Below are 9,579 nucleotides of genomic sequence, written 5' to 3'. Positions count from 1 at the left end.
CCTTTCGTGCCATTGTCAGATATCCTTGTATGGGTGACACATCTAGTTCTTGAAGCAGTTTTTGGACCTTTCTTAAAAACCATCAATGACACTTCGGAATGGCTATGGAGAGTATTGTTGTTTGTTGCATTCACTCATATTTGTCAGTATTTCACAATAGCCAGGGAAGGTACTCTTGGTAGCCGGTACTGTTGTTAGCGGTCCGTTTACTACACGAAGTTATCGAAAGCATCAATTTGTTTTTCCCCCTATCGCGCCATTGCGAACAACAGTGTAGGGTTTAGACAACATTTCATAGCCTTTCCTAAGGGTGAATTATAGTTTCTAATAGAGGTTTGCATAGTGATGTCTAATGCTTGCATGTGAATGTTTGCTGAACTAATAGGCTAATTCATTTTTCTTAATGGAGTAGAGAGCTTAACAAAAAGTTTTTTTTTTCCTTCTTGATAATGTTTATTCCTAAAGATTACTTTATTAAAATGTTTTGCTATTGTACTAGTTTGTTTCATTCACTTATATTTGTCACCATTTTACAATAGCCACGAGAGAGAGCACTTTTGTGTGCCTTTTTGAAACCACTGGCCATGTACACTTTCTTTACTTCTTCTTGTTTGAGGGTCTTCTGTTAATCTTGAAAATATCTGGACTATTATTGCACGGTTTCTCAAATATTTCTTAGTGTGCAATTTATGGCAAGGACAAAGAAAACTATAAGAAAAGTATATACTGAAGATCCAAAGATAGCACAGGTTGCTTCTACACCCAGTCCAAAGAAGAAAATAAAGTCAAGATTTTTTTATATGAAGAGGTGTTTTTCAGAGATCAGGAAGGCCCAAACTGACACTCATCATCTTATCCCAAGGGCTGCCTTCATCCATGTAGTAAAGCAAATATGTGACAGGATTGGTGTCTTGACTAAAAGTAATACCCCATACAAAAAGTGGCAAGCTTCTGCATTGTGGTGCTTGCAAGAAGCATCTAAAGAATTTCTTATAGATTTCATGAATGATGCCTATATTGCTGCTGCACATGCACACAGGGTCACTTTAATGAACAAGGATTTCTCAGTGGTGAGCAGGCTTAGGTATAGATTTGATAAAGTTCTCAAGCCACTTCCCACCACAGATACTAGCGCCTTTGATATCCTTACAATTCCTCCCAAGAGGTCCCGCAAAGCTGAAGGGCCTACTATCTTGAAGATGTTACACATGAGTATGAAACAAGAAAAGCACTTGACCAAAGAGAGATGTTTTTTGAGATGGAGGATAATTTTTATAAAGAGGAAGTTAAGAGACTTGGTGGTATGAATTATGATAGAATGGGCAAGGTATATGGTCAAATGATTATCAATGTCTCCTTCAACCCTGAGATTGAATATTACTTGAGCATTTCACTTGAGGACAAAGTGATGTTAGAGAAGATAGATATTAAAATATCTTACTCTGTAATATTCTGTGGCATGAGGTAAGCATCATTCTTTAGCCACAATTTTATCCTTTTCTCTCCTTTTTCCATACTTAATACTGTCTTTGATTACATGGCATACATTTCTACCATGCCCCCCACAGAGATTTCAAGCAGCATATTTGTGGTTGATCCTCTAATATCAAGTGATATCTTTTCAGACACAGGATCAAATATTGAAGTTTTTTTAGGGCATATGATAGCGTGAGAAACTATTATATATTCATCTCATATAATGAAAGGTAGTATTTTTTATTAGTTTTAAGGTAGTGTTTTTTAATAGTTTTAAATTCATAACTCTTGTGAGTAGATATTTTCTTACTATTGTTTCATTTGCAGTCACCATTGGAGTGGCATCATGGCTAGGTAGAAACTTCCCAGCAGATTATTTGAACAACATTATAGGACTGTTTTGGAAATCTAGAGAGTATGACCATAAGGGTGACTACATAAGGTGCAATGCATGCCCTCAATCCATGGCTTTGTCTTACAATATCTCTCGACAATCTCTTACTATGGGTTATGATTATAGGAGATACAAACTTAAGTTGGGTATCTGGGAACCTTTGGATTCTGATATAGATCGCATGTCATTTAGGTTTGAGTTGCAGGTTATTCCACATGCTGAAAGAAAGGAGGTTAATGTTACCTCTCAGTGTGGACGTTAAAAGACGTTAGGAAAACCTTGGAGTTTCTTAACAACACCACCCCTAGTTATAAATTCAAGGTTAATGGTACTACAATTGGAAGAAGAGCCGAATGCTCTATATATTGTAGGAGAGATGTATTGAGATAATGTTAGACAAAGCAATTACACCTGTAGATCTTGACTCCCCTCCTCCAAGAGATTAGGCTCAGAGAAAAGGGAAGGAGAAGAATCTGAAAAGACATAAAGGCAAAGGCAAGGGTTTGCCAGTGCATTCTCCTTTAAAATTTGAGAAGATGCAAAAAGCCTCAAAGGAAACCATTGCAAAGAAGACATCTCAGCCAAAGAGGACCTCACAAAAGAAATCTCATGCAAAGAAGCCCTTTGCTCAGAAGCCCCTCAACTTCGGTGATGTTCCTGCTCAAGGACAAGAGGACGCAAAGTCTGGGAGTCCAAAAAGCCCAAGTGAAGCCCAAGAGCAAGCAAAATCTGGGAGCCCAAATAAGCAAAGTGAAGATCAAGAGCAGGTAAAATCTAGGAGCCCAAATAAGCAAAGTGAAGATCAAGAGCAGGCAAAGTCTGGGAGCCCAAATAAACAAAGAGAAGATCAAGAGCATTAGAATATTTTGTAACTTCACACATACACAGTGACATTTTGTAACTCGCAAGATGTATTTGTACCATTTATTGTATATAAATCACAATTTATTTTTGAAAGATGTAGTTATCTACTAAATGTTTGTTCACAAATGGAAATGGTCAAGAAAAATGTCAATTGTCTATTCATTCATGGTTCAAAAATTACAACAGTTTAGTATAGGATTCATGGTATTTATTGCACTGCCAAAAAAAGTGGAGTTCTAAGACAAATAATGTACAAATACATTAAGAGTAATGCAAAGGATTCTCTATTTTTCTTATATTGACTTGTTGTTTTTACAACTTAAAATCTATTGTCCTGTAGGCATTTGCAATCACCCTCCATCCACAACTAGTAACGTCAAACTGAATTGGAACCTGAAATAATAGTGTAATTAGAAGAAATCCATCTTCAAACAAAGAAACATCCAAACTAAATTCTTAATACCTCTTGCTGAAGATACTTGAATGGCTTCTCTGGATCTGCAAGATCTTCATAATTTTTCTCTAATTATGCTAATACAATTTTGCAAGCACTGCAATAAAGAGCATATCAAATAGGTGCAATGCTTGTAACAAAATTGTGATAGTTGATGAAAAGAGATAATATGGTAGTTGATGAAAAGAGATACTTATATTTTTCATTGACCATGGATACCAGCTAAGGAGTTCATGAAAGTAACCTCTCTATCGAAAACATCAATGATAACTCTACGTCTTTGAAGCAAGCTACAAAGACATGTAGAGGCAAGAACCATGATAACTTTTCCTCCTCGAGATCCTTCTCGGAGTCATGGCCTTTTGAATATCCTGGGATATTTTATGTTTAAAGCTCTGCACCGTCGCTTCATCTGGAATGTCCCAATTAAGAGAAGAAAGGCTTGGCACTGCTAAATCCTCAATTTGCCTATACACACCTGTTTTTGGGGGAACAACGTACTGTGCATAGTATACAAAAAGATTACCCTTATTTAAAAAATCTACATTCTGGTCACCATACATGAGCTCTGCAAATTCTTTGTGAATGGCTTAGAAAGTACCACTAAAGCTCTCCACAAGCTGTCACTCAAAACTTGTTGAGGGAAAGATATCTGAAGAAATCGGAAGTTAAAACTTGTATTAAAAGAAAAAATATATTTGCAAAATTGAACTACAACTTACAATGTACTTGCATAAGAATATGTTAAGTTGGAGGTACGTATATATCTTTTGCCATGTAAACATGTTGGACCTGAGCAAACCAGCCTTTAGATGTAACCTTGAAAGCAGCAATGCGTCCCTTCCAATGGTATTTTGTATCCTCTCTTTTCGTTTTTTTCATCTTGTGAGATCCCTTACATGAGGGCAACATAGTAACCCAATCATTTTTACAGTGAAACTCTTAGGTTCCCAAGTTCCATAATCCCTTTTGTTGTGTGCGACACAAGAGTTTATTGAATGAGAAGGATGTCTTGTGGATTCCATATAGAATAGAAACAAGAGAATGAAACAATGGAACTCAATGAGGTCGAAAAAGAGATGAGAGAGAGCTAGAAGATGCAACGAAGCTCAGTGAGGTCGAAAAAGAGATGAGAGAGAGCTAGAAGATGAGAGCTTCTAGACGTTGAGAAGAAGAATGAAAATGGTATGGGCGCCAAAAGGAATATTGGAGGTAGTTTGTCCAAACTTCAAAAATTTCGACATTAACTACATGCCATCTTTTTTCAAATCTTTTGACAGATTTTGTCAATATAACGGATCCTAGGGACCACCACATTCGGTCTGAATATAGAGATTTTGGCTAAATTAGAGGAAAAAAGCTTAAATGGATCTACTATCTCCAAAGTAGAGAAGACAAGAATACCATATTCTTGTGCACATGGCACACTCTCTTTGGCTCTTTTCTTAATCATGAGATTAGTAAAGGGCCCCTTTTTAGGCATTTTTTGGCCCTAATGTTTTTCCCCCTTTGTCTTGCCTCCTTTCCCCCCTCTACTTTGCCTTGAGGCTATTCTATGCAATTCTTAGCTATATGCCTAAATCTCCCACATTTAAAGCACGCTCCCGAAAATGCACCAAATTTTAGACCCAATTCTAAAATACTCAAATCACCTAGATCCACTTCAACCGATTTCAGTCTCTAGTGGTATTCCAAGACATACAAACAGTGTTGGCTTGTCTACCGCCAGCCTCATCATTAGGAAGGTGCAGCACTGGACCCAAGGAGTAGGCAGTATCACACACAGTGCCGGCCTAAGCCAAGGTGGGAGTCCTACGGTATCAACCCACACCGGCATTCAGAGGACTCTTATTAACATCAAATAGAGGGTCAAACAAGAATACATGCACTAACCTCTGTCCTAAGAAGAGAGGACCTTTCGCAAAGAGCTATGTCATAGAGTGACCCTTAACAAACAACACATTAAAGAAACATTTGCCTAAATAAAAAGCTTTGGACACCACCTTATCATGTAGACGTCTTCCTGAAGCCATCTACCTATCTCCACCTTAGCAGGTGTTCTCCCAGGGCAGAAAACAATGACACTACACATGGAGAAGAGCCCTATCTCATTCCTCATCGCCCTGCTGGCACTCTTCTGGGGTTGCCTTGATTTTGGTGTGCGGGGGACCCTGATTGGACTGATATGAAGGAGTCTGTCTTTGAATTCTAGGACCCTGGCTTCCTTGGCCCATAGAAGGAGATGGGCAATCCTTGAGCTGGTGCCCAATTCCCTGACGTCCGAAGCATCTGTTCTTGCTTCGAAGCTCTTCCCTTTGTATTCTTGAGAGAGCCGGAGTCCCTGAGAAAGTACTTCGAGGGAAAGGTCTTCCTTCATTTCTGAAGCTTCTCGTTTCCACATTCTGGTTAGGACCTTGGTGTCTCTTTGGAGGCGGAAGGTTGGAAGAACTTCCCCGTGTTTGTTGAAATCTTTTGAAGGATGAGGGAGCTAGCTTTGGCGGGACTTTCACAATGAAGGCTCTGGCAAAGTCCTTTGCCATTCTGACAGCTTCTGCCATGGACACTGGCTTGGCATTCTTGACCAGTGTGTCTAAGGGCTCGTTCATTCCCCGAATAAAACTGGCCATGAGTTGCTCTTCATCTAGAGGTGGTGAATACGTGAGTAGAAGAGCGAATGCCTGGTGATATTCTTTGATGGTTTTGCTCCCATGTTTTAGTTCTAAAAATTCATTCATTTTGGTTTCTAAAAACCCGGGGGGACAAAATCTCTTCCTCAAATAGGTTTTAAGGTTGTGCGAGGACTGAGTATTTCTATCTAGATGGTTGGTGTCACAATGGTTCCTCCATGCCACCTTGGCTCTTTCCACAATTTTTAGCCTAGCAAGAGCCATTTTGCTTCTCTCATTGTAGCCTGTGACATCAATATATTCTTCCATAGCTTCCATTTATTTCTCCTCACATGGTTGAGGAACGTGAAAAGGCTAAATCTTGCATAAAATACAATGTCAAGGGATCAATTAAATGATTTTTAAAAAATGCATTCTAATCACTTTAGTATTGCTAAAGCTACTAGATTGCTTTTAAGGGATGTTGCTAGCTAGAACTTCTACAACACAAATAATCATGACTACGATAATTGAGAAGGTCAAGTGAAGATCTTGATTTGATAAGCTATAATCATGATCAAATTGCTTGCACATACGCTTCTATGGTTCACTTCATTGATAGTTGGAGCTAAAGCATTAGAATCCAATGCAAGTGGATGCCCTAAATTGGTTAGGATTCTTGGACCACATCCTACAATAAACTTAATTCTTATAATAGATTTGATCACTATTACAAGCTTGGTGTGGTAGGTAGTATTGAAAGTTTCCCCTTTCCTTTCTAGATTTTGCAATATTACTATTGGCAAGGAAAAATTTAGAGGAAATAGTGTTGACTTGAAACCTTGAAGTGTGGGGCCTTATATGTGAGACATCAACTGGGTTCTTTTGATATTTGGGTTCTTTTAATATTTATGTATTGTCTTTTGAAAGAATATATAACTTTTCAATTTAAGAAATAACATGGAATAAATAGCTCTTTGTGAGAGCTAGGTTTTGAAAGAAATGAATTATGTACCTTTCAAGCACGAGATGTGGAAGTTCAAAGTGAAATTCTGGTTGATTAAGTGTGAGAAAAATCTGGTAGTTGATACGTGTGTTGACGTTTATTTTTCTCGTTTGGACATTGCTATAAGTTTGGTCGTCGTCGTAGGCATTGACAGCGGCTATGGCGGTGAGGGGCGTGTCGGTGGACGTGCAGCCGGCCTACCCACCAACGAACTAGTCCTGCACAGCGTGGAGGGACCTGTACGTCTGGAGGCGGCGCCCCATTTTTCCCAACGTTTCGACCCCGCAGCCTTCCCGCTGTTAGCGCCGTTGATGTAGGACTTCAACCTCCTCTGTCGATCCGTCGCCTTCTTATACCTCGATCCTCAGCTCAGCTCCATTGCACCCAGCTTTTCAACTTTGAAGTGCTCATTGCCCCTCTCCTCAGGTACTGAGTTGCTTCTCACTAGCTTTGATTCTGCCCTGGCGCATGCTAAAGCACCTTCAGCTCAAGCTCATCTGCTCCCCTTGCAAGTTTTCTACGTGCTTCGCCATTAATAACTCGTATCAGTTTGCTTGCAGCGAGCTCGCCACCGATGGCTCACTTCTTGTACGTCGTGGGTTCCTTGGTGGTAACCGCCTTTACCGGGCGGCGGACTACGGCGCTTGGGAGGAGGCACATGCGACGTTCTACGGAGGCAGCGATGCCTCGGGCACCATGGGTATACTACGTTGGAGCTGTTTGTTTTTTTCCCCCTTGCAATATATAATAGCATTTGAAGTTTGCATGCAGCGGGCGCCTGCGGATACGGAGACCTGTACAGCCAGGGGTACGGAACGAACACAGCGGCGTTGAGCACAGCCCTGTTCAACGGCGATGGTGCGTGCGGGGCGTGCCACGACGACCCGCAGTGGTGCCTCCCCGAGCAGCGGTCCATCGTGATCACGGCCACCAACTTCTGCCCGCCCAACTACGCACTGGCCAACGATAACGGAGGCTGGTGTAACCCTCCGCTCAAGCACTTCGACAAGGCGCAGCCGGCCTGATCGCTAGGTACCGCGGAGGAATCGTGCCGGTGAGATACAGGAGGTAAGTGGATCTCGGAAGGCTGACATCCAATCCCATTATCCTGCATTAAGCTGCGGCTCCAACTGTATTAAGATCTAATGATAATGTACTTGATGTGTATCATTGCCGGCCTTGCGTGAAGAGCGGCGGCGTACGCTTCACCATCAACGGAAACCCCAACTTCAACCTGGTGCTGATCACCAATGTGGGCGGGAGCGGCGACGTGGTGGCCGTTTCTGTGAAGGGAGCCCGGACGGGCTGGATGGCCACGAGCCGCAACTGGGGCAGTGTAACAAGGTCCTCACCGGCCAGGCCCTCTCCTTCCGCATCACCACGGACGACGGCCGCACCGTCACATTCTACGACGTCGCTCCGTCCGACTGGCGCTTCGGTCAAACCTTCGGAGGCGTGCAGCACTGATCAATTCGAATCTCATCACCACGAGCTAGAGACTGTGCATTTCTGTGCAAGAATGTGGTTGGGAAGTTAAATTAGCCACCCGCTTGTACGATTATCCACGTTCAGTTTACATTTCGCACCATAATGACATGCCAAGATAAAAATGAACTCTAAAATTTGAAAACCAACTCTAAAGTTTGAATATTTGAACGGGTTATTAAAGATCTATTTCTACGAGGGCATGCAAGTAAGACCAAACATGCGTTTGTGAGTGGGTTACTGGGCTCTACGAGTTTTAACTCCATACGTGGCGGGTGCTTGCGCTCGTACGCCATCGGACGGGTGACGATGTCGTGGCTGCATGCTTGGTATGGCCAGTCTTTGGCACCACGGGGGGTAGAAACGCCGAGCAAATGGGGAGATTGGAATGTCGACTGCATAGGAGAGATGAAGCAGCTTCGAGATAATGAGGAAAGAGAAAATTTTGGAATACCAAAATAATGGATATTTTATTTAAAAATTAAAGAAGAAATTTAGTTAAATTTATCTTTTTGATGGTCAAGTGGAGAGTACAAATAAGATTTTGTGTACTATCTTGACAAAACCATTAGAAGCAAGTTACACGGATTGGGAACATAAGCTAACTGCAGCTTTATGGGGGCATATCAAACATCGTATAAGGTAGCGATGGGATATACTCCCTTTCATCTAGCTTATGGCATTGAGGCTGTAATGCTTATGGAGTCCTTAGTTCCAAGCCTGCAAATTGCGATGCAAGAACGATTAACTAAGAATGCATTAGCCAAAATGTTGGTTGACTTAGAGAAACTTGATGAAATCAGACTAATTGCATCACATGGTCTTATGGTCAAAAAATTGCAAAGGAAGTGTTGGTTTGACAATTACCGGAAACAAAAAAGAACTGAAAATGGGGGACCTCTTGAGAAAAATGAAATTTCTAGTGTAAAGGAATTAATGGAGATTTTTATTTAATTTTTAAGAGAAAATTTAGTTAAATTTATCTTTTTGCATAGATAAATTTAAATGATGAAAGAGGAATTCCCACCATATTTGGAATTCAATCATTTGAATAAGAAGAGTGGAATTTCTAGCTTAATGAAATTAATGGATATTTTTATGTAATTTTTAAGAAGAATTTTAGATAGATTTAATTTATGGTAAAAGAGGAATTCCCATGATAATTGGATTGCACTCATTAAATGAGAAAAAGAGGGATTTTAAGTTTATTAAAAAAATAGGTATTGGTATTTAGTTAAAAGAAGAATTTTTATGATATTTAAAAAAAGATGGATTTGAATTAAATCTTAGTGTC

The 9,579-nt window shown here is 40.5% G+C and overlaps 1 pseudogene; it reads left to right on the top strand.

Annotated features, from left to right (window-relative positions):
• Window positions 1–6,823: 6,823 nt before the first annotated feature.
• LOC147629268 (expansin-A2-like) lies at window positions 6,824–8,267 on the top strand (annotated as a pseudogene).
• The last annotated feature ends 1,312 nt before the right edge of the window (window positions 8,268–9,579 follow it).

Source organism: Cibotium barometz, chromosome 18 (assembly GCF_041138505.1).
Source record: "Cibotium barometz isolate CiBa-2024 chromosome 18, ASM4113850v1, whole genome shotgun sequence".
Lineage (NCBI taxonomy): Eukaryota > Viridiplantae > Streptophyta > Polypodiopsida > Cyatheales > Cibotiaceae > Cibotium > Cibotium barometz.
This window is presented reverse-complemented; position numbering and strand designations above follow the sequence as displayed.